This window comes from Dipodomys spectabilis, unplaced genomic scaffold, assembly GCF_019054845.1.
Source record: "Dipodomys spectabilis isolate Male_0828 unplaced genomic scaffold, ASM1905484v1 ptg000366l, whole genome shotgun sequence".
NCBI lineage: Eukaryota > Metazoa > Chordata > Mammalia > Rodentia > Heteromyidae > Dipodomys > Dipodomys spectabilis.
The window spans coordinates 2235749-2259711 of record NW_024871043.1 but is presented as its reverse complement, the minus strand read 5'-3'; positions in this window follow the sequence as shown (position 1 = coordinate 2259711).

Genomic DNA, 23963 nt, shown 5'->3' with positions numbered 1-23963 from the left:
CTAAGAATTAAAACCTATTGATTTTCCCCATTAGCTAGAGAACGCCATCAGAGTGCATTAAACCAAGCAAAGCACAGCATCATGAATAGTTAATGTCTGCAAATGACAGCCCCATGGGGCTGGGAGGAGGGGGTGCCCAGAGGCCAGGGCCACTCTGACCCTTTCTGACCACATCTCAGGGAGCCACAGCCTGGGCTCCTTCATCATTCCTCTCAAAGAAACAGCACGTCTGTTGTCACTAAGGACTCGAGCTGACATGGGGTGGAGGGAGGGGAGCACTGAGATGGGGTACCAGCCTGCCATGTGTCACTGTGGCTCCTCCAGAGAGCTGTCACCTCTGTCTGAGCTCGTGTGTAACTGGCCTCTAGCTAAGTCTCTATGTCTATGGTTGGAGAAAGGGGCAAAGACTGGTCTCACATCGCATGCCCAGTCTGCAGCAGAGCCTGCCCTAGCACCTATAACCCCAGCCCCATCTATGGGGCTCTTTGAACCAGGCAGGAAACAAGCAACTCCTTTGGATACACTGAGTCACAAAAGATCCCCCTCCCGGAGTCCCCCCCCCCCACTGGTAGGCCCTTTGGACAGACCAGTGGGCAAGAGACATTGCTCTAAGAGAATCAGCTAGAAAAAGGGGTTCTCCTCTAGTGTCACTGGCTCAAGCCTGGTAATCCTAGCTATTCAAGGCTGAGATCTGAGGACCACAGTTGGAAACCAATGCAGGCAGAAAAGTCCGTGAGATTCTTATATTCAATTAACGGCCAACTAGCTGGAAGTGGAGCTGTAATTCAAGTAGAAAAAGCTAAAGACTTGCTGTCTCCAGTCCTGAGTTCATGTCCTAGTACCAATAGCAAGAGATAAAGAGAGAGGGAGGGAGGGAGGAAGGGAGAGAATGAAAGAGGGAAGAGGAAGGGAGGATGATGGAAGAAGGAAGGAAGGAAGAGCCACCTTCCATGCTAACCAATGAAAAAGGGCACTCCTTAGGATGGACCAATTAGAAAAAGGCAAACCTTACTGTCACTGTGCAAAAGTCCAAGACAAGGCTGGATACCAGCGTGCACCTGCATCTGCCCGAGTGTCATTGTACATTGTCTACAACCTGGACAGCTGTGTGGGGCGGTCCTGTTCCCAACTCCCTCCTCTACCTGGCTAAGAGAGCGCAGGGGAACTCAGTTGAACACACAGATGTGTGTGGGGTTTGTTTTTTTCTTTCTTTTTTTTTGTCAGTCGTGGGGCTTGAACTCTGTCTGGGTCTGGGCACTGTCTCTCAGCTCTTCAGCTCAAGGCGAGCGCTCTACCACTTGAGCCACAGAGCCACTTCTGGCTTTCTGGTGGTTCATTGGAGACAAGAGTCTCACAGACTTTCCTGTCCCAGATGGCTTTGAACCGTGATCCTCAGATCTCAGCCTCCTGAGTAGCTAGGATGACAGGCGTGAGCCACCAGCACCTCACAGGTGTGTGTGTGTGTGTGTGTGTGTGTGTGTGTGTGTGTGTGTGTGTGTTTCTCTCTGCTCTTGTACCTCCAGATGCCTCAGCCTGACCCAAGTTCCCACTTTCAGCCAGGCGGGCCCCTCTGGAACCAATGCCCACTAGATCACAACTTGGCTTCTGTCTTATCTTTTGCCCAGACTTACTGGGCATCATCCATCCCTCTTCCGCCTTTGAATCTCTGCTCTCCCTGCTCCTGATGCTACACCTCGTGAGCTTTCTCAAAGACTCTAATCTTGCTTCAAAGCCCAGCTTCCAGACCTCTGCAGCCCCTCCCTCTCCCAAACGCCAGCCAGGTCTGACCTCTGGGTTTCTCACCGGCTGATCCCTCTTTCTGACTATTTTCCCACCAGACCTGCTGCCTAGATCCTGCTTCTCCTCACCTCCTTCCCCGAATATCTTCACTCCTTGCCCATGGTCTCCTCTCGCCTCTCCCTGATTTGTTTTCCTCTGTCCTGGGGCTCCCAAAGCAGCTAGGCATGGTTGTGAATTGTAGCATAACAGGAAGATTGAAAGCCCGCGCAGAGCTGGTACTCTAAGCTGCCTGCCTTCAAAGACCCCCTTTTCTTATTTTTTCTTTCTTCCTTGTCTCTTTCTCAATCATGTTACACTAGGAGCTGCCTGCCTCAGAACCAGACACAGCTTTGCTCATGGTGACTGCTCAAGGCAGGCAGAGGAACTCAGAGAGTTGAGGGGTACTACACCAGTACCCCAGGTGGGGTTACTAAGGGTACTCTCTAGAGCCCAGAGTCCTGCTTAGCTTCTGGCAGCTGCACAGATCCCAAGTTCTACTTGGCTTTTTTGGTTTGGTTAGTCATGGGGCTTGAACTCAGAGCCTGGGCACTGCTCCTGAGCTTTTGTACTCAAGGCTAGCACTCTACCACTTTGAGCCACAGCTCCACTTCTGGTTTTACTGGTGGCTCATTGGAGATAAAAGTCTCACGGACTTTCCCGCCCAGGTTAGCTGTGTCTTGCGATCCTCAGATCTCAACCTCTTGAGTAGCAAGGATGACAGGCGTGAGCCACTAGGGCCAGGCCTAGTGGCTTCTTGAGGTGGCCAGAGACATCTTAGCCAGAGCACAGTCTCTGTGCTGCCCAGAGATGTCCAGGCAGGAGGCGGCTGGGTTGTGGGGTGGGGTGGGGGAGACCTGCTGGGGCAATCCATGGGGGAGACACAGAACCAAGGTGCCACCCTTGCTTGGCACGCTGTGGCCTCCAGGCTCTGGCACAGAAGGAGTTAACCTCCCGGCTCCTCAGCGTGCGAGTGTGGAGCTATTAATACTCACAGCCCAGCCAGCCCAGAGCCGCCACTGGAGCGAGCAAGCTGAGCCAGAAGCAGCAGTCTGTAGTCATTGCCAGCCCAGGCGGACCCCAGGGTCAGAACTAGCCTGGGAACAGCGTGGACACAGCCCCCGCCACACCTACCCCCGGTCTACCGTCACCCTCGGGTCTCAGCCTGCTCCCCGGAGGCCGCCCATGCCACCCTAGCGGGGGAACAGCAAACTTTCTTGGTGAAGTGGGCGGAGGAGGAGGAGCAGAGCGCTGGACAGACTGATGGACAGCAAGACAGATCACCTCCAGGCCTGTCCCCCCAGTCCTACCTCCGACTGACAGCAGCCCTGAGATCGGCCAAGGGGAGACACAGGCAAGGTGGACATCCGTCCACCTGCTGCTACCTCCCAGTCCCCCCCCCCCCCCAGCAGCAGCTGGACGCTGCTAGACCGGAGTTCCCGCGAGAGAGCCTCAGGCTCTTCCTCCACCGAGGCGACGGGCAACCGCTGCGGGAAGGCACAGGTGGCAGGTGAGCAGCAGCAGGGGCCTGAGGCCGACAGGCTGCTGACTCTGGAGCGCAATGGCTCGGGGACCCCTTCCCTGGCCAGGGACGGTGCGGCTGGGGTCTCCAGTGGTCACCCCTGCCCTGTCCTGGAGCTGCCTCCCGCCTGGCCCCTGGGCTGTGGAGCCGATGATGTTCCAGCCTTCTGCTTGGTCTGTTTCCACCGGGAGGAGGAGGAGGAGCTGCTGGAGGAGGTCCCGCTGCGCAGGTCAGTGCCCAGTGCCCGGGGTGGCAGGGGTGAGGGCAGGGCACTGGCTTAGCCCTCCCTCTGGAGCCCACCTACCCATCTGTCTGTGCACTCTGCCATCTACGCCCACCTCTCTGCTGGCACTCAGATCTTGGGGTCACATAGCCATCTCCCTCTCGCTCTGGTCCCCAGTGACCTTCCGCACTGGGAACCTCCCATGGCTCTTCTCACTCTATTTCCCTGTCTTTGCTCCCAGGGAAATGCTCATCATCCTTCCTTTCCCCTGGCTCCCATTACCTAGGCCCAACTGGGCTGCCTCCTCTTCCAGGAAGGCCTCCGGACATCCCAGGTCCACCACACCCAAGAACACCTTCTCTTGTGTACTGCATGGGCACCACACAGGTGCTCAGTCTTTGTTTAATTAATGTGTGTGTGTGTTCATGCTTGTGTGCGTGTGTCTACACCCAAGAGAAATCAGAAGGGAGAAGCAAGGAAGGTGCGATCGTGGGCGAGGGTGTGTGTCATTGTGAATGTGTGTGTGGGTTTGCGGAAGTAGTTGTGAGCTCTGGGCACCTGTGTGAGGAGAGGGCTTGTGCCCGGCCTGGGAGGAGAAGCTTCACATCCCGAACATAGTTCTCTCCTTTGCTGGCTCTTGCTGCGGAGGAGCCCAGCTCTAGCGCATTGCCCAAGCTGTGGGCACCGGCTCGGGGAGCGGTGGACAGTGTGACAGGGGTTACCTCTGCTCCAGCCCGCTGGATCAGCACTGTGTTGGGGAGGGGAGACACACTAAAGCCCCTCTAGACCCCTGAAGAACAGAAAAGCGGACTGTGGGTGTCTGTGGTTTGGACCAGATTCTGCTGACTCCTGTGCTGGCCCCAGGGCCTTTGGCTTCCTGCCATCTTCCTCTGTCTTTCATCTGTGATGTAGGATGATGCTCCTGGGTCTCCCAGGTTGGTTGACGTCACAGCACACTGAATGAGCACCCAAAGAGCACCAGCCTTGTGGGGTCCCAGCCTGTGGACAGACACCACAGATGGGGTACTGAGTGTAAACCATGGGTGTTACAGGCGGCAAGATGCACCCATGCCAAAGAAATGGGGGCCGGACACTGGTGGTTCATGCCTGTAATCCTAGTTACCCAGGAGGCTGAGACTTGAGGATTGTAGTTTGACACCAGCCTGGGCAGGAAAGTCTGTGAGATTCTTATCTCCGATTAATCACCACCAAGAAGCCAGAAGTGGAGCTGTGGCTCAAGGGGTAGAGTAGCTAGCCTTAGGCATCAAAGAGCTCCAGGACAGTGCCCAGGCCCTGAGTTCAAGCCACAGGACTGGCACACATGCACGCACACACAAGAAACTGGATAAGGATGGTGGAGGACCATGGGAGGACTGTGTCACTGGCCTGCTGGGTGGAGGGTTTGATCTACAAGCCGTGAAGCCAGCAGGCCAGCAGGAGAGCTTGAAGCAAACAGAGCAGCTTCAATGATTCAGTGAAGTTAGACGGGAGAAGCCCTTGAACTTCAAAGCAATGATCTCATCACGGTGCCATGATTCTCAGAGTGGGACTTACAACGTGGAAGGAAGGAAGGAAGGAAGGAAGGAAGGAAGGAGGGAAAGAAGGAAGGAAGGAAGGAAGGAAGAAAGGAGCGGAGGGAAGGTTATGGAGAAACAGCACTAGCCTCCTTCAAGCTGACTATTAAAACACACAATCCCAGGCACTGCCTGGAGTCTGTTTGGCCTCAGGTTTTAAAAGGGACAAAAATGTGAAATCAGTCTGGGAAGGCGTCTTAGTGGTAGAGTGCTTGTCTAGCATGCATGAAGCCCTGGGTTCAATTCCTCAGAGCCACATAAACAGAAAAAGCTGGAAGTAGTGCTGTGGCTCAAGTGGTAGAGCGCTAGCCTTGAGCAAAAGAAGCGCAGGAACAGTGCCTAGGCCCTGAGTTCAAGCCCCAGGACTGGCAGGGAAAAAAAAAAAAGTGAAATGAGTGCCCTTATGTCTCTCCCATTCATGAAGGCCTCAAGCAAGCCAGCATTTGGGAAAGCCCAAAATGCCATAGAGCCTAATGTGAATGAGATCTTGTCCCTTTTGGTCTTCCTCCCTCCACCCCCCCATCTCCAGCTTTGGGGACCCTTCTATTTAGGCCCCTGGGATTCCTGTCTGAGGGGATGGTGGTCTGCATTGGCAGAAGCTGATCTCCAGCCTAGCTGGTGTGCACTGGCCCTTTAAGGCCTAGGGAGGGGCAAAGCCAGACTGGGCAGAGACAGTGACCGCAGGTGCCAGGTGGTAAGGCTAAAAATACTGAATGATGGGGCTGGCCAGGCTGCGGGGAATCAGGCAGTGCTGGCTGAGTCGGGAGAGAAGGCTCGCTCGTGGGTTTCTGCTGCTGAGAGGCTTGGGCGGGGGGCTGAGGGAGGCTGGGGGGGACTGAGTAGAGTCTGTGGCTATCCACAAAGATCCCTACCTAGCGCTTCCATCCCTTCCCCAGCCCTGGAGTTCTCTAGATAAACACCTGGCCATCCAGCTACCACCTTTGGGAGCCCCCAAGACCAGCTGATTCTGTCACATCCTGGGGACTTTGGGGAAGTCGTTTCTCCTCTTGGGGCCTCTGGGAAACTAGGGCTAGAAGCCAGGCACCAGTGACTCTTGCCTGTTAATCCTAGCAATTTAGGAGGCTGAGATCGGAGGATCACCATTTGAGGCCAGTCAGTGAAGCTCTCAAGATTCTTTTTTTTTTTTTTTTGATCAGCCATGGGGCGTGAATTCTGGGCCTGGGCGCTGTCTCTGAGCTCTTCAGCTCAAGGCTACTGCTCTATCACTTGGACCATCCCGTTACTTCCTGTTTTCTGGTGGTTCATTGGAGAGAAGAGTCTCACGGACGTTCCTGTCCAGGCTGGCTTTGAACCGTGATCCTCAGATCGCGGCTTCCTGAGTAGCTAGGATGACAGGTGTGAGCCACCAGCACCTGGCTTCCTGAAACTCTTATCTCCAATGAATAACCAAAAAAAAAAAAAAAAAGCTAGAAGTAGAACTGTGGCTCAAGTGGTAAAGCACTAGCCTTGAATGAAAAAAGCCAAGCAAGAGGGGCTGGGAAGGTGGCTCAGTGGTAGAGCGCTTGCCTTGCATGCCTGAGGCCCTGGGTTCGATTCCTCAGCACCACATAAGCAAAAAGAAAAAAGCCGGCAGTGGCGCTGTGGCTCAAGTGGTAGAGCGCTAGCCTTGAGCTGGAGAGCTGAGGGACAGCGCCCAGGCCCAGAGTTCAGGTCCCACAACCGGACCAAAAAAAAAAAAAAAAAAAGCCAAGCAAGAGAGTGAGGTGTACACACACACACACACACACACACACAATGTGGGGGTTGGGGGGAGAGTCTCTAGCAACAGAGGCAATGCATGCAAAGGCCCAGTGGCCAATTCACCCATTTGTGGATTGAATGAGGTCTCTGGGCCTGGATGCTGAGGCCATAGAGCCTGGGCCCCTGACACAGCCCTAGAGGGACTCACAGCCTCAGGGGACCCAGCAGCTCTGGCGTGAACACGTGTCATAATGTGTTTCCATGCAGGTGTGAGCCAAGAAAACAGCAAAGCAAGCAGGGCACAGCTGCCTATTTGCTGCAAATGTGTCCTCACAAATGTCACCTCCCCCCCTACTATCCGCCAGCCACCCGTGCAGGGTGTGGAGATGCCCGCATGAAGGTGGGGTGAGCTGCTGTGGCCGTGAGGCTGGAATGGTGACGGTTCCACGCAGTAGACCCTGGTGTCCAATCCTGCAAAGTCTGGAGGAAGCTGGGGGGGAGGGGGCGGGGGGAGGGGGCCTCTGCTCTACACAGCCTTTCAGCAATCCAGGCTCTTCTCATCTTATGGCTATGTCATCACTCAGGGCCTCCCAACTCTCCCCCCACCCCACCCCCACCATCCTCTGCCTCCAGCTGGTAGACAAAGAAGAAAGAGGGGAGACCACAGCTCGCTTATGAGCCACAGCTAGAAATTACCATTGGTCAGAACAACTGGCTGCTGTTGCATGGGAAGCTGGGAAATGTAGTCCAGTGTGAGAGCCTCCCGGGCCTGTTGTGAAAATAAGATGCCTGTGAACGTGCACCTGGCCTGTAATACATTCCCTTGTGTTCTGGAAACGGATGCCTACTCAGGAACCTGAGATCTGAGGATTGTGGTTCGAAGCCAGCCCGGTCGGGAATGTCTATGAGACTCTTATCATCAGAGAAGCACCAAAAAGCCAAAAATGGGTGGTGGGGGGGGAGGTAAAGGCTCAAGTAGTAGAGCACCAGCCTTGAGCAAAAAAAGAAAAGCCAAGGGACAGCACCCAGGCCCTGAGTTGAAGCCCTAGCACCAGTGCCAAAAGGAAAACAACAACAAAGCCACTGTAAAGGGAGCACTTGGCATATATAAACAGGAATTTCGGCGCTGAGTAGGGAAAGGTATCCAGGCCAAGAGTACAGAAAGGGCAGGGCAGAGGCCAGCTACAGGTTAGCGAGTGGGGAAAATAGTAGATGCACGCAGCCAGGCCAGAGGGCAGGCTAAGGACATTGACAAGGGGGGAGGCGGGAATGGGCCGGATCACTTAGGCCTGGACTTGTAGGCTAAGGAGAATGGATTTTGTTCTAGGTGGGGTTGGGAAGCCTTTGGAAGCTCCTAAGCGGAGAAGAGGCTGATTGGCATTTTAAATCATCCCCAGGCTGCCCCAGGGAGGATCGATGGCTGCTGGACCAGCGTGGATATAAGACACCAGTGTGGCAGTCGTGGTGGGGGTGGGGCGCAGGGCCTGGCTGGACAAGGAGCAAGAGGCCTTCGGCTGGGCTGGAACATGGCTTGGGCCTGTGAGCTTGTGCAGGAGTAGAACTTGCAAAGTTTACGTTAATGACACTAAAGAGGTGGACATTAGCCAGTTGGCCAGCAGCTCACACCTGTAATCCTAGACACTTAGGAGGCTGAGCTATGAGGATCAAGGTTCAAAGCCAGCCTGGGCAGGAGAGTCTGAGAGCATTTCATCTCCAATTAACAACCAAAAAGCCAAAGTGGAGCTGTGGCTCAAGTAGTAGAGCACCAGTCAGAGCACAGAGACAGTGCCCAGGATTAGTGCGTGGCGCGCGCGCGCACACACACACACATACACGGGGAGACTAGTAGCTCAAACCTGTGATCAAGCTCTCAGGAGGCTGAAACTCAGAGGACTGAGGTTCAGAGGACTGAGACTGAGAAGAAGTCAGAAGTGGCTCTGTAGCTCATGTTGATAGAGCGCTAGCTTTGACCAAAGGAAGCTCAGGGACAGTGCCCAGGCCTGGCAAAAATAAATAAAAAATAAAATAAAGCAGCCGGGCGCTGGTGGCTCACGCCTGTAATCCTAGCTACTCAGGAGGCTGAGATCTGAGGATCGCGGTTCAAAGCCAGCCCGGGCAGGAGAGACCGTGAGACTCCTATCTCCAATAAACCACCAGAAAACCGGAAGTGGCGCTGTAGCTCAAGTGGTAGAGCGCTCGCCTTGAGCTGAAGAGCTGAGGGACAGCGCCCAGGCCCAGAGTTCAAGCCCCATGACCGACAAAAACAAAATAAAATAAAATAAAATAAAATAAAATAAAATAACTGGAAACCATCCGGGCTGGAGGGCTGGAGGTGCGGCTCAAGTGGTAGAGTGCCAGCCAAGCAAGCAGAGCAAACACAAGGCTTCGAGTTCAAATCCCCAGAACTGGCAATTTTGTAAAAAATGGAGGCGGGGGGGTGGCGGGGGAGTTACAGGAGGAATTATTCAACTACAGTGTTTACAGATGGAACTTGAAGGAGTGGATAGACTGGCTACAAAGATGCTGAACACCACAGAACCGTAAGAAGGGAGGTTTAGTGACATGGAAATGGAAAGTAACTTGGAGAAGACCAAATATAGGCTGGAGCGGTGACTTCCGGTTAAAGATGGTGGAGTGACCACACCCATCTACCTTACTGTGTCTTCAAGCCCTATTAAAAGGATGGGGGTGGCCAGGTATGATGCCTCACCTCTGTAATACCAGCTGAGCAGGAGGCAGAGATAGGAGAATAGTGTTCTGTGACTGAGCTCAGGCAAAAGCTTGAGATGCCCGACTTGAAAAATAACTGAAACAAAAAAGTTTGAGAAGAAGGAGCTCCTCAAGTGGTAGAGAACCTGCCTAGCAATCCTGAGGACTTGAGTTCAAATCCTACCACCGCCTGTTAGGATCCATCACAACCATCTGAGGGGACCACACGGAGGCAGGCGGGCACAGGAGAAAGATTATTATAAGGTATATTAGAGGAGCCATAGCTCCCCAGGGAGAGGAAGCATATGGCATCTGCCCCTATCTAGGTGGGTAACAGCTCTGGGGCTAGTCAAGTGTGCAGGTGGATCTGGGTAGGAGCGAGGCAGTGGCCAGCTGTATGATGGGAACTCAGGGCAGGGAGGAGCTCTTGTCTGGGTGGCGCTGAGGACCAGAGGCGGGAAGGATGCTAACGCTGCGTGTGTGTGTTAGGTTTCTGTCACTAGAACGAGTAACAGAGATCATCAGCTTATAAAGAGAAGAGTGTGATTTGGACAGCCTTTGGGCTGTGGCAAATCAGTGCATCACAGTCTCTTGGTTTGTGGCATCACCAGAAAGCCAAAGAGAAGAAAGCAAGGTGGGGGGGGGGGTAGCTCCATGGTAGAGTACTTGCTTAGCAACTGCCAAGTCCTCAGCACTGGAGAGAGGAAAGGACTGAGGCGGGAGATGCAGAAAGGAGGTGGCATGTGTGGAAGACACCCAGCCTCACCCTATAACCCAACACCTGCTGTCCATCGGTCCATCCAGACTTCCATTCCTGAGGCCCCGCCCCCTGACCTCGGCCTTCCCCCAACAAGGCCACACTGAGGAATGAAAAGTTCCAATGTGTGGATTTGGAGGAGATACTTTCAGAGTACAGGGATTGAGCTCCCTTCAATAATCCAGAATAAGATCCTTGACCTCAATCGCATTGAGATCCAATATTTTCAGGGGGAATTATTTAAGGGATTATGACAGGGACATTTTTTTGATTTTTTTTTGGGGGGGGGGCCGGGCGGGTCTGATTGTGCGTATGACAGCCTCACACACCAATCACAGGAGATGTTGTCCAAGAGTATCTTGGAAGCTGGAAAGTTCGGATTTAACAGCGTGCGCGGGGAAACTGTCCCTTAGGTAAATGCTAGCGTGAGAGAGGACAAGGCGGGGGGCGCCACAGTGTACCCCACAAATCCCCCAAGGCGCCGCTGTATTGCTGGGAAGCAGGGTTAAACTGGCGCTGAAAACAGGAGGATTGATTTAAGAAGGGTTTTAATCCTGAAATGCCTTTCCCATGCCACACCGCTGGGCAAGCCCCGCCCGCCCGCCCCCAGGACTGGAGGCCCAGCCAGACTAAACAGCAGAGGGTCAGAGCTGGAGTGTGGGGGGGTCCCTGGTGCTAATGAAGAGGGGGCACTGTGTATCTACCTGAGGAATTATGTGAGTGCTCCATTCAAAGTGTCTCCATCCCCACGACTGTACCCCAGGACCCCAGGTATCTTTCTCTCCTGGGACCCCAGAAAAGTAACACAAGGTGTCAAGTGTCCGGAAGTCCCAGGAGGCTCCTCCGGGGTTGGCTCCTTCCATCTCTGAATACTGCAACAGGGAGTATCTGGCGATCACTTTCTACATCCTCTTTGCTCTTTGTCTTTCTTGCCCTGTGTAGTTGCTGCCCTTGCAATTGTCTTCTTTTCCATCACTTTTGGGAGGTTGTGATGGAAATCAGAGCTTCATGCATGCTAACCATGCTCAACCCAAACCCTAGCGCTGTGTGTGTGTGTGTGTGTGTGTGTGTGTGTGTGTGTGTGTGCGTGTGTGCTGGTACTGGGGCTTGAACTCAGGGCCTAGATGCTGTCTCTTACCTTCTTAGTTTTTCCACTCCAGGCTAGTGTTCCACTGCTTGAGCCACAGCTCCACTTCTGGCTTTTTGATGGCTAATTGGAGAGAAGAGTCTCATGGACTCTCCCTGCCCAGGCTGGCTTTGTACTGCCATCCTCTGATCTCAGCCTCCTGAGTAACTAAGATGACAGGCGTGAGCCCCAGTAGTTTATACTGTACAGTATGGCTTGGGGACTGCGATGTAGAGGGACCAGTGCCTGGGGCTGCACTCAGCCAAGGAATCCGACCAGGTTCAGGGGCTGCAGGTGGGCCAGCTGGGGAGGGCAGCTTGGGCTTTCCCGCGCGGTCCCTTGGCGCGCCCTGCAGCGCGACGTGGCGGCCACCAGAGGGCGCGCTGCGCTCACGCATGCGGGCTCGGACGCCGCCTTCTCTTCTTGTTCTGAAGTTCCAAGTGGAAGGCTTGCAACCACATGCTCTTGGTTCAGAACGAAGGCTCGCAACTTCTGGGTCGTGTGGCAGCTGAGGGGGTGAGGGGGGGAGAGGTAGAAGCAGAAGGATGGCAAGTTCGAGATCAGCCTGGGCTGCATAGTGAGACTTGTCAAAATCCTTCTAAGACGGTTAAAGGCACCCACCATGGGCATTGCCTGGTGGTGTGGGAAGAGGCTTGGCCACCACCTCTGTCCCCCTCTGCTCCTTCTGCAGCCACTCTGCCTGGCCCCGGCAGCCCTGAAAGAGACCCTGAGCAGACCCCAAGAGATGGCCACCATCTAACATGCACCTGGTAAGACCCAGAGACCCAGGGCATGGAGGTTATTCAGGTCCCACAGGAGGGTGACCTGTATGGATGAGTGTGCATGCCAGTCCTGGAACTTGAACTCAGGGCCTGGGCCTGTCCCTGAGCCTTATCGCTCAAGGCTGGCACGCTATCACTTGAGCCACATCTCACAGACTTTCCTGCTTGGGCTGGCTTTGAACCTCAATCCTCAGATCTCAACCTCCTGAGTAGCCAGGATGACAGGCGTGAGCCACCAGTCCCAGTGTCTTCCTGTGCTTTATTCTTTCCCTTCGCAGCCATCCCTGGAACGTACCCCTCTGTCCTCCATGAGGACAGTGAATTTTCTCTGCTTGGTTTATTGCACACAATGGGATGGGGGGGTCCTCAATATTTAGGGGCCAGGGTATAGCTCAATTATGCACCTAGAAGAGGTTAAATGTTTTGTCTATTGGAACAGTTGGTGTGATTTTTTTTTTCAGTATTGGGGTTTGAACTCGGGGCCTCACACTTGCTAGGCAAGACACTCTACCATTTAACCATCCCCCCTAACACCACACCTTTTTTTGCTTTAGTTTTTTATTTTTTAGGTAGTGCCAAATGCTTGTTGCCCAGGGCCAACCTCAAATCATGGTCCTCTTACTTATGGCCTCCCTAGTAGCTGGGCTAAGAAGCTTACCATCACACACCTGGCTTTTTAGTTGAGATGGGGTCTCTTCCTAATGCTTTGTTTGGCATGGCCTTTGAATTGTGCTATCATCCCAAACTTTGCCTTCCAAGTAGCTGTGATTACAGGCATGTATAACTACACCCATTCTGTTCTTGTGGTCTGTGACCCCCCCCCAGGATGAGAGAGAGTAAAGATGAGTAAGAGCAAGTCCTTGGGACAGCTTGAAAAAGCTCTGGGGACAGCTGGTGGCCTTTGAAGTGACTGGAACTAGGCCTTAGAGAAAGTATGCCCTCGCTTGCCTCGTGGCCCTGGGCTCCAAGTCTGGGGTGTAGGCAGCAGGCTGCCAGAGCCAGAGCCCGCCCCTGTCTTCCTTGCTGAGCACATCTGTGGGCTGTCCCAGAGCTGCAGGTCCCCTTCCCACAGCGACAGTAGAGGTAGGTGGGTGTCTTTGCATACTGAAGCCAGCAACAACTGCACCTGCTCCCTTATGGGGCTTGTTAGAATCGTTCTGAAGGAGCCCAGGGTCAAGACTCCATTTCTAGCCAGGCACTGGTGGCTCACGCCTGTAATCCTAGCTCCTCAGGAGGCTGAGATCTGAGGATCGCGGTTCAAAACCAGCTCCGGGCAAGAAAGTCTGGGAGACTCTTAGGGCCAATTAACTACCCAAAAAGTCAGAAGTGGAGCTGTGGCTCAAGTGATAGAGCACTAGCTTTGAGAAAAAAAAAAACAACTCTTGGACAGCACCCAGGCCCTGAGTTCAAGCCCCAGAACTGACATCAAAAAGAGAAAGAAAGGACTCCGTTCTACACTCATCCCCTCAAATGCTCAAAGGCTGCCCGCTAAGGGGGACCCGTGGTGACAAAGGCCCAGGAGCCTCCGTGGTGGCTTCAGAGCCCAGTGCCAGCTGCAGACCCTGCCGATGGCCAGACAAATGCTGGTGCTGGTAGTATACGGGAAGCGTATACTGGCTTCTGGTCCCCTCCCTCCATCCTGGCTGAACCCACAGCCAGTGCAATTCAAGCCATTCTCGGGCAGAGACTAAATTAGCTGAGTGTATTCCCTCCCACGAGGGGAGGCTTCTCCTCCCTGACTAATTAACTCACTTAATTAGGGCTTGCAGGTCGGCTCCACCCAGCTTTCCCTTTGCCTCCTCCCCCCCTCCCCCTGCCCTGTCTGCCTCCTCCTGTGCCCCCTTCCCCCACTCAACCAAAGTGGGAATGGAGTGGGTCTAGCCTGGGCCCCTCCACCCCTAGACCTCCACTCTGCCCCTCCCCCCTGGCCCAGCATGCCAGGGCGGTGCCCTCCCTCCGGGGCTGCACCAATAGGATGTCTAGAAATAGGAGGGGGAGGGGCAGGAGGGTAACCCGGATCAAATAGAACAAGTAAGCCGGTAAGAGGAGCTGAGTGGCCTGCACAGGGGAAGTGGCCATGGGTTCGAGTCCCTGACAGGCATGAAGAGAACTCACACTGAAGCAGCCTTGAGAGGTAAAAGGAAACGCACGCCTGTCATCCTAGCTACTCAGGAGGCTGAGATCTGAGGATCGTGGTTCCAAGCCAGCCCAGGCAGAGAAGTCCGTGACAATAACCACCAAAAAGCCAGAAGTGGAGCTGTGGCTGCAAGCAATAGAGCTCTTGCCTTGAGCAAAAGCGCTTAGGGATTGTGCCCAGGCGCTGAGTTCAAGCCCCAGAACTGGTACCAAAAACAAACAATCAAAAAGGCCTGGCATAGCTAGGCACTGGTGGCTCACGCCTGTCACCCTAGCTACTCAGGAGGCTGAGATCTGAGGATCACAGTTCAAAGCCAGCCCAGGCAGGAAAGTCTGAGACTCTTATCTCCAATGAACCATCAGAAAACTGGAAGTGGCACTTTGTGGTGCAAGTGATAGAACACTAGCCTTGAGCTTAAGAGCTCAGGGACAGCGCCCAGGCCCAGAGTTCCAGCCCCATGACTGACAACAACAACAAAAAGGCCTGCTTGTTAGTAAGTGGGTAGGTTCCCAGTGAGGGTGGAGGAGGGGAGGAGACAGCCAGCCTTGCTGTCTGGAGCTGTGATCTGGAGGAGGGAGGGACTGGTGGCTTGGGAGACGCCAAAGGATAATAAGCAGCCAGGAAGGACTCAGGGTGGCGTCCCAACTCCCCACCGGGAGGGGTAGAAGAGGCTGGCCTTGTTAACGCAGGTCTACCTCTGTTTCCCTATCGGGAATAGACCCTCACCTGCTGAAAATGCTTAGTGCATCCCTGATACCTCACCAAAGTCTAGGGAAGAAAAGCATTTGGAAGGAGGGAGACCCAATGGCCTTTTGCCTCCCCAGGAGCCCAAGCAAAGCAATTAGGCTGTGGAGGCAGCAGGCAGGATGCAGACTAGACATTGAGCAGGACTTACCAGAAGTGGAGACTGAAAGGAGAAAGGCGATGTACTAGTATATGTCTGAGTTGTTGGGACTGGACTGGGGGGGGGGGGGAGAGGGAGAGGGGGGGAACCAGTGGGCACCCACAGCTGAGGTGGGAAGAGGCCAGGAGGAGACCTGAGTCCCCAGAAGGGCCTTGGCTCACGGAGCTCCTGTTTGTCCCCCCAATACCACACAGTTCCTGGCCTTTGTTTTCCCTTCCTGGTCATGGTCAGTCAGTGTTTTATATACATTGGTGTGATTAATGTAAAGTACCCCCCACACACACACACACACAATCCCTGATTCATCTTCCAGAACGCCAAGACTGGGGCTATTTGTCCCAACAACCTGCATATTATGGGCAAGTGTGAGTAAATGAATGATGAATTCATGCAAGAATGAATGCACGAAGCACACAGGAATGCATGCACGCATGCATGCATGAATGAATGCCTGAGAGCTCATTCATCTCTCCTCCCAAGGCCCCAAGAACAACCCCCAGAGGCACAGGAGCTCTGACTCTGAGCATCTGAAAGTCTTTCCCTTTGCACACTGGGGGCTTTCTGAGCTGCATTCGCAGGGAAGGGAAGAGCCAGCAAGGAAACAGTAATTGTGCACCGCAGGTGACAGGGAGTATAACTCCTACTGCATTTTTCCATACTATAAACCCACATTTACAATAATACAGAGAGCTGGGGGTTGTAAGCGATGGGAACCCAAGTCTCTGACTTCAACACAAAAGGGACCTTTCTTTCCAAGTCAAGTCCAGAGACACTTTCAGGCATGGCTCGCTCAAGAGGCTCAGAGGAGGAAAAGGCTTTCTGCCCTCCATCTCTTAGCCCTATTGCCTGCTAAGTTGGCTTCGCTACATTGGTTCTTCTGGGTGGTTGGCAACTCCAGCTTCACCCCCTCCGCCCTCTGGTGCAGTGGAGGGGTGCTGTGGGGGACCTCCTCATCATCAGAACCCCTAATGAATAGTAAAGGTACATCAGAGGGTCCCAAGGGGGATCCGTGCATGCACAGGAGTTGTTCTGCGTCGACTCCGGGCTCTGCCCAGCCCACAACATCCCAAGTGCCAGGCATTGGTGGCCAATCCTGCCAGCGACTCCCAGAACTCCTCAGACATCACCAGGAGGGCCATGGGGCCCAGCTGCCCCCCCCCCCCCACAGCAGCTCCCACCAGTCACCAGCCCTGGGCGGGGTTGCCCCAATAAGAGGCTCCAGGCTGCTGCAGGTCTCCCGGTAGAGCGGGCCAGGTGGCTGTGGCCTGCAGCCGACACCCCCTTGCAGCTGTCTTCCAGTCTTGCTTCTCTATATTCTCCTACCTGGAATCACCTGCTCGATAAGCACCTTGTTACTGGCTGGCTCCTGGTTGGGGGTGGGGGGACAGGGGGCAGGGAAGGAGGGTTCCAGAGAAAACCCAAACTAGGACATCATTGAAGCCAGGTCCCTGGAGAGGCGTGCCAGACAGTGCCAGTCCCTGCCACGTGTCTGTGGTGACTTTGGTGACGCCCCCCCATGAAGGAACTGCCAGCCAATCTTTACCTCCCTCTGGAAGGTTCTAGAGATGCAGGGAGGGTCAAGACCTATTCAGTCCTCATTCTGAGGCTTCTCCAGGAGACAACTGCCTCTCAGCCCTGGGAGCACAGGCGTTTGGCACTGTGGAGATGGGGGGGGGGGGGGGGGGGAGGGGAGGGGGGGGGAGGGGCAGCCACGTGTCCTGCCCATTCCCAGTGCTTCTCAAGGGGACAGCCGGCCCAGGCCACTCGAAGTAGCTCTTGGATATGGCTTTAAAAAACACAGACTTAGCTGGGTACCGGTGGTTCACACCTGTCATCCCAGCTACTTAGGAGGCTGAGATCTGAGGATCGAGGTTCAAAGCCAGCCTGGGCAGGAAAGTCTATGAGACTCTTATCTCCAATTATCCACCAGAAAACCGGAAGTGGCATTATGGCTCAAGTGGTAGAGCACCAGCCTTGGGCTGAAGAGCGCAGGGACAGTGTCCAGGCTGAGTTCAAGCCCCACAATTGACAAAAACAAACAACAACAGCAACAACAAAAAACCCCACAGACTTAGTTGGGCACCAGTGGCTCACGCCTGTAATCCTAGCTACTCTGGAGGCTGAGATCTGAGGATCATAGTTCAAAGCCAGCCTGGGTAAGAAAGTTCAGTGGGACTCTTATCTCCAATTAGCCACCAAAACAAGCAAAAAAGCCAGAAGGAGCTGGGTGCTGGTAGCTCACGCCTATAATCCTAGCTGCTCAGGAGGTTGAGATCTGAGGATCACAGTTAGAAGCAGCCCAGGCAGGAAAATCCATGAGACTCTTATCTCCAATGAAGCATCAGCATACTGCACGTGGAGCTGCAGCTTAAAGGGGTAGAGCGCTAGCCTTGAGCAAAAGAGCTCAGAGACAGAGCTTAGGTCCTGAGTTCAAGCCCCGCAACCACCACCACCAACAGCAAAGCCAGAAGGAGAGGAATGGTTCAAATGGTACAGCGGTAGCCTTGAATGAAAAAGCTAAGGGACAGCTCCCAGGCCCTGAGTTCAAGTCCTAATACTGGCACATACACAGACAGACAAACACACACACACACACACAATATGAAGAAAATCACAGACAACTGTGAGCCAGTGCCGATCCACTGCTAGAATCAATGTTCACATTTTTATCATATTTGCATCCAATCATTTTTTGCTAAAAAAGACCAAACATGACAGATCAGAATGAATTTCCCTCACACCCCCTCCTCATCTCGTTTCCTGGATTCCATCCCCGGGAACAACCGATGGATGGTTTTGGAGAGCGTTCTGCAGCTTGGCTCATTTCCAACCCCAAGGAACAGAGAGAGTCCCCAGCTCAAAGCCACTCCAAGCGCAGCCCCGCGGCGCTGTCACGCCCGACACTGAGAGCAAGGCTCTGTTCACACCTGCCAGCACAAAGGAACTTCCCAGCAACACTGGCCACCCGTGGTGCTGGAGTCGTATCTGCCAGGAAAAGGGGGGAACTGAAATCAGGCTCACTGGAACACCATGCTTTTCCACTTCACAGGGCATCTTCCAAAACCAGCTTCTAAGTTCCAGTGATACCACATGGTCCTAAATCAGGCTGCCACCCTGGCTTTCTCTCTGACTCTCCTCGCATGCTGATGGACGTCCTGACTGGGCTAGTTTGCATCCTGGCTTTCTTGCTTTCATTGTGCCCGTACTAGACTTCTGCCCGGGCTGGCTTTGAACTGCGATCGTCAGATCTCAGTCCCCTGAGTATCTAGGATGACAGGCATGAGCCACCGGTGCCTGGAAAGGCAGCATTGCTTAGAAACAGCTTGGAAAAGATGAAGAACTATTATAGCACTGCACACAGCTGCCTTAGTTCCTGTCTTCAAAAGCACATTTGTGGGTTCGGTCCTCGGAAATGCAGGCTGAGGTAGTCAGATGGATGAGTAATTTATTGGAGAAGAAACACTCGGGAAGGAGGAAAAAAATGGGGGAGGGGAGAAGCGAAGGAGCCAAGGGGAGGCTGAGCGATACACAGATCACAGCAGAGAGAGAGAAGGAAAGTGTGTCCCCACCAAGCCCAGGGGAGTCCTGCCCCTCAAAGTCCTAGATGCGACTGACTAGGGAAAGCAAACCCAAGGGAACCCGGGATGGGTCACAGCTCTGGCCCTTGGTGAATAACATTCCCTGAAGTCAGAAGTATGGGTGTGCCACCCCCGGGAAGGATCGAGAACAAACAACTGTAGCATCGCAAATTTCTGCCTTAGTTTCTCTCTTCAAAAGCATGCGTGGAAGCCAGGGGCTCCCCCCTGCAATCCTAGCTCCTCAGGAGGTTGAGATCTGAGGATGGAGGTTCAAAGTCAGACAGGGCAGGAAAGTCTGTGATAGCCTATCTCTAATGAAGCTGTGGCTGAAAAGGTAGAATGCCTATCTCGAACTAAGGGACAATGCCCAGGCCCTGACTTTAAGCCTTAGTACCGGCATGTTCACACACACACACACACACACACACACACACACACACACACACACACACGTGGACTGACTGGTCCATTCCATCTCAGAGAAGGGCCAAAGGGACGAGGGTGGGGCCAGACATGGAAACACAGACTCTCAGATATTATACCCCACAGATCCCAGATTCTTCATTATTTCTCCACCCTCCTGCTCTGAATGCAGCTCCACCCTCTTCTGTAGGGCCATAGCTCCTCTTCTTGCCCCCAATCCCCAAATTTCCTAACCACAGCCAGAGCTTAAACGGAAGAGATCTTTGCTATATCTCCTGGAAATAATACTCCCTTACTTGAAGGACCACGGAGAGCAGAGAGGGAGAAGGGGATATAAGCCCCCATAATGCACTTGTGTGTGTGGAGGGGGGTCATGGGGCTTGAACTCAGGACCTGGGCACTGTCCCTAAGCTCTTCAGCTCAAGGCTAGTGCTCTACCAGTTTGAGCCACAGTTCCATTTTCGGTATACTGGCGGTTAACTGGAGGAAAAAGTCTCAAGGATTTTCCTGCCCAGGCTGGTTTCAAATAATAAATCCTCCAGATCTCAGCCTCCTTAAGGAGCTAAGATTACAGGTGTGAACCACCAGCACACCTAGCCAAATTTGAGTCTTGACATTGGTAGGACAAGGAGATGTGGAAGAGGAGGGAGACACAGGGAACTGTTTTGAGAGTTACTTATTCAGAATGTGGGAATTATGTTCTCCACAGAGAGAACTAAAAGTACAAAGGCCTAGAAGGCTGAGAAGACAGATGGTCTCTAACAGCCCAAGGTCAAGGCCAAAGGGAAGAGAGAGGTCCTCAGATGCTAACAGCCACGAATCCCAGGATAAGAAGGGCACATTTTATCCAGCAGAAAGCTAAATCTCTTGTGGACGAACAATGCAATACAACTTGTAATTTTTAGAGCTGATAGCACCAAGGACTTCGATTGTTGAAAAAAAAAATGGGTTTAAGTAGAAGGGAGAGAGGCAGGCTAGGAGCTAAAAAGTTATTCTCTACTCATGACCTTACTCATGTAACTGTAACCCTCTGTATAGTATCTTTACAATAAAAAAAAAAAAAAAAAAAAAAAAAGGTATTCTCAATCATCTGGATTGCCAACCCATAGCCTGCCCTGCAGACCCTGTTTGTGCCAAAGCTTTCGATATTTCTGAATTGGGAAGTCATTTCTGAATTGGGAATTTAGTCTACACAGCTCAACGTTGGAAAATATTATCTTCAAATTTATCATTTGCATTAGATTTCCTGATTTTCTCGAAAAAAACCCAACAGTGTTTGATGCTTCATCAGTCTCAACTCTACCAATCCCTAACCCTTACACCTGACCCGTACTTGCTTCTTTTAGTTATTTTTTTTTTTTTTTTATGTTTTTTGTCGGTTGTGGGCCTTGAACTCTGGGCCTGAGCACTGTCCCATAGCTCTTCAGCTCAAGGCTAGCGCTCTACCACTTGAGCTACAGCGCCACTTCTGGTTTTCTGGTGTTTTTTTTTTTTTTTGGAGATAAGAGTTTCACGGATTTTCCTGCCTGGGCTGGCTTTGAACCATGATCCTCAGATTTCAGCCTCCTGAGTAGCTAGGATTACAGGCATGAGCCACTGGCACCCGGCTAGTTATTATTAATTTTGTGTGTAAATAAGTTTGCCATCTCTAGGTCTAAATGCTCTAGAAGCATCAGGAGTGCTTGGGAAGAGGAGGTTGAGAAGGGGCTCTTGAAAGATTAGGAAAAAGAGGGGAGGGGCTGGGAAGGTGGCTCAGTGGTAGAGCACTTGCCTTGCATGCTCGAGGCCCTGGGTTCGATTCCTCAGCACCACATAAGCAAAAAGCCAGAAGTGGCGCTGTGGCTCAAGTGGTAGAGTGCTAGCCTTGAGCTGAAGAGCTGAGGGACAGCACCCAGGCCCAGAGTTCAGGCCCCACAACCGGACCCCCCCCAAAAAAAATTTAAAAAAAAGAAATTTAAAAAAAAAAGAAAAAGAAAAAGAGGGGAGATGCCTAGTGTGTTGGAAGTTTCTTCATTGATGATGATGATGATGATGATGCTAGTACTGAGGCTTAGACTCGGGCCTGGGTGCTTAGACTCGGGCCTGGGTGCTGTCCCTGAGTTCTTTTGCTCAAGGCTAGCTCTCTACCACAGCTCCACTTCTGGCCTTTTAGTGGTTAACTGGAGATAGGAGTCTCACGGATTTTCCTGCCCAAGCTAGTTTTGAACGATGACCCTCAGATTTCAGCCTCCTGAGTAGCTAGGGTTACAGGTGCAAGCCACTGTCCCCTGCTTCTTTTTATATCTGTTTGTTTTTGGCCGGACCTAGGGCTTGAACTCAGGGACTGGGCACTGTCCCTGAGTCTCTCTCTCTGTGCTCAAGGTTAGCACTCCACCACTTGAGCCACAGCACGACTTCTGGCTTTTCCTGTTCATGTGGTTTTGAGGAATCGAACCCAGGGCTTCATGCATGCAAGGTAAGCACTCTACCACTGAGCCACCTTCCCAGCCCTTTCATTTTTCATTTTCAGGAGAATGTGGCCACAGGGGTGAGGGGCAGAGCAGGGTGTGCTGTTCTCTTTGTATCCATCCTCCTCTGTCGTCATCCCCCACCAATTTCTGGTTATCAAGTAAAGCTCCTTCACGCCTGGGTGGCTTTGTATATGCTGCTGTCTGTGCCAGGAATTCCCTTTCTCTCCTTCTGTTAAACCGGGTTCATCCCTTCCCCCCCCCCAGAGGTGGCAAAGTCCACCTGGGCTGTGCAATGTCCCCCCCCCACCCCAGCTTACAACCTCTTCTTGTAGCAAACTGGTAGTTCTCTGAGGTCTGGAAATGGTATGGACAGATGCCTGATGGGGATGGATGGACGGACGGATGGATGGATGGACAGGCAGACTGGAGGTGAAGTGGACGCCTATGGAACTGGAGAGCTGGGATGTGTCTTCCCTCCTGGAAGCAGACCCAAGTTTCGCCCTACAAAGCCCTTGGCAGACACAGTCTGGGGCAGTCTGGCCTCCGAGGGCCAGGCAGCTGGACCAGGTGACCCTCTGACGCTCCCCCGAGTCCGGCCTGGCCTCGTTCCCGCCCCCCTCGGGGGCTCTGACCTAGAAAAGGCGGGGGTAGGGGTGAGGATGGAGCGGGAACCCACGGGCGCTAGGACCCCGCGCGGCCGGAAGGCGGGTGCGGGCGCCGCGCGGCCTGCGGGGCTCCGCGATCGCGAGCGCCCACCGCGCGCGCGGCTGGAGGGGGAGAGCCGGGGCGGCCGTGCGGAGAGCGCGCGCATGCGCCCGGGGAGCGCGCCGCTCGGGCAGTGCGCGTGCGCCCGGGGCGCGCGCCGCGCGGGGCGGACAAAGGGGCGGGCGGCGGGCGCGCGCGCGCGCGGGCGGGGGGGCGGAGCCGCGGGCCCGGCGGGCAGGTGCGCGCCGGCGGGAGGGCGGAGCCGCGATGCCGCGATGGAGCGCAGCCCGGGCGGGCACCGGCGCTGGGGCCCCGGCACCGGGCGGAGCGCGAGGCGGACCCGCAGCCAGAGCCCGCGCCAGGCTGGAGCGCGGAACCGCAGGGCCGGGCTGGTCGTAGCGGCGGCGACGGAGCCCCCCAGCGGCTGAGGGGCTGTGGGCCCAGCTCCCGCCGGTGGCCCGGGACGCCGCACCCACCGAACCCGGGGACGCGGGGAGCCCCCCCACCAACCTCATCCAGGAGCCGGCGAACCCCCCCCCAGGAAAGCGGGGGGCCCCTGGACCCAGCGCAGAGCGAGCTCCCGGCGGGAGCCGGCGGGGGCTTCGCGCACTCGGCAGGCAGCGACCCCCGAAGACGCCCCCCGCGTCCCGCCGGAGCCCCCCGCGACCCCCGGCTGCGGGACCCGCACTCGAGAGCCTGGCCATTACAACTGCACACCTCAAGACCCGAAGACCCCGCTCAGACGCCCCTGGCCCGGGGGAAGGGGGGGGGGGTCCCAGCCCTCCCCCAACGCTGATCCTCGGACACCCCAAATCCAGGGACCCGGGGAAAGCCAGAGATTCCCCCCCGCCAACACACTCCCTCAAAAGCAAGAACCCTCGGGCAGCCCGGAAAGCCCGGGACGCGGGCCACCGAGCCCCTCGCAACGCCCTGTGCACCCCGGTCCGTGATTGTGGTGCCCTGAGCCCCCGCGGGCCGGGCTGACGAAGATCGAGACGGCGCCCAGACCCCCTGCCGCGGCGTCCCCGCGCCCCCAGCCCAGGTAAGCCGGGCCCAGGTGTGAGGGGCGGCAGGTGAGTGGCCACCGAGGTCCCCGGAGCCCCGCAGGTGGGGAAGGAAGTACTGGGTGCGCGCTCCCCCTCCCCAGCGTCGCCATGGAGCCCGGCTTGAAGGACGTCTCTTTGTGTCTCGCTTGGAGGAGCCGCCCCCTCCTCCTCTCCCTTCCCCCACCCCCACTGGAGCCCCAAGGTTTGGGCTCCCCCACACCCCTAACCCCCCCCCCCCCAGGAGTGGTGATGGAACCCTTGTACGGTGGAGAGGGAGACCAGGGTGAGAATCCCCCCCCAAAAAAACTCAGCGTTGGACCCCAGTCCTATCTACACCCCCTCCTCCCAAGGCCAGGTTGAGTTCTCCAAGCGAAGTTCCCCCCCCCCCCCCCTGGAAGGAGATTATTCAGGGGTGTCCACAGGTGAAGCGCCCGCAGTATGTGGTTCTGGTGACCACTGAGGTTTTTGGGTGTGTGCCTTTGTCTGGGAGGCAGGGAAGGGGTGTGTTAGAGGAAATGAGCGGAAGCTCTTCTTCTCTTTGTGACTCCAC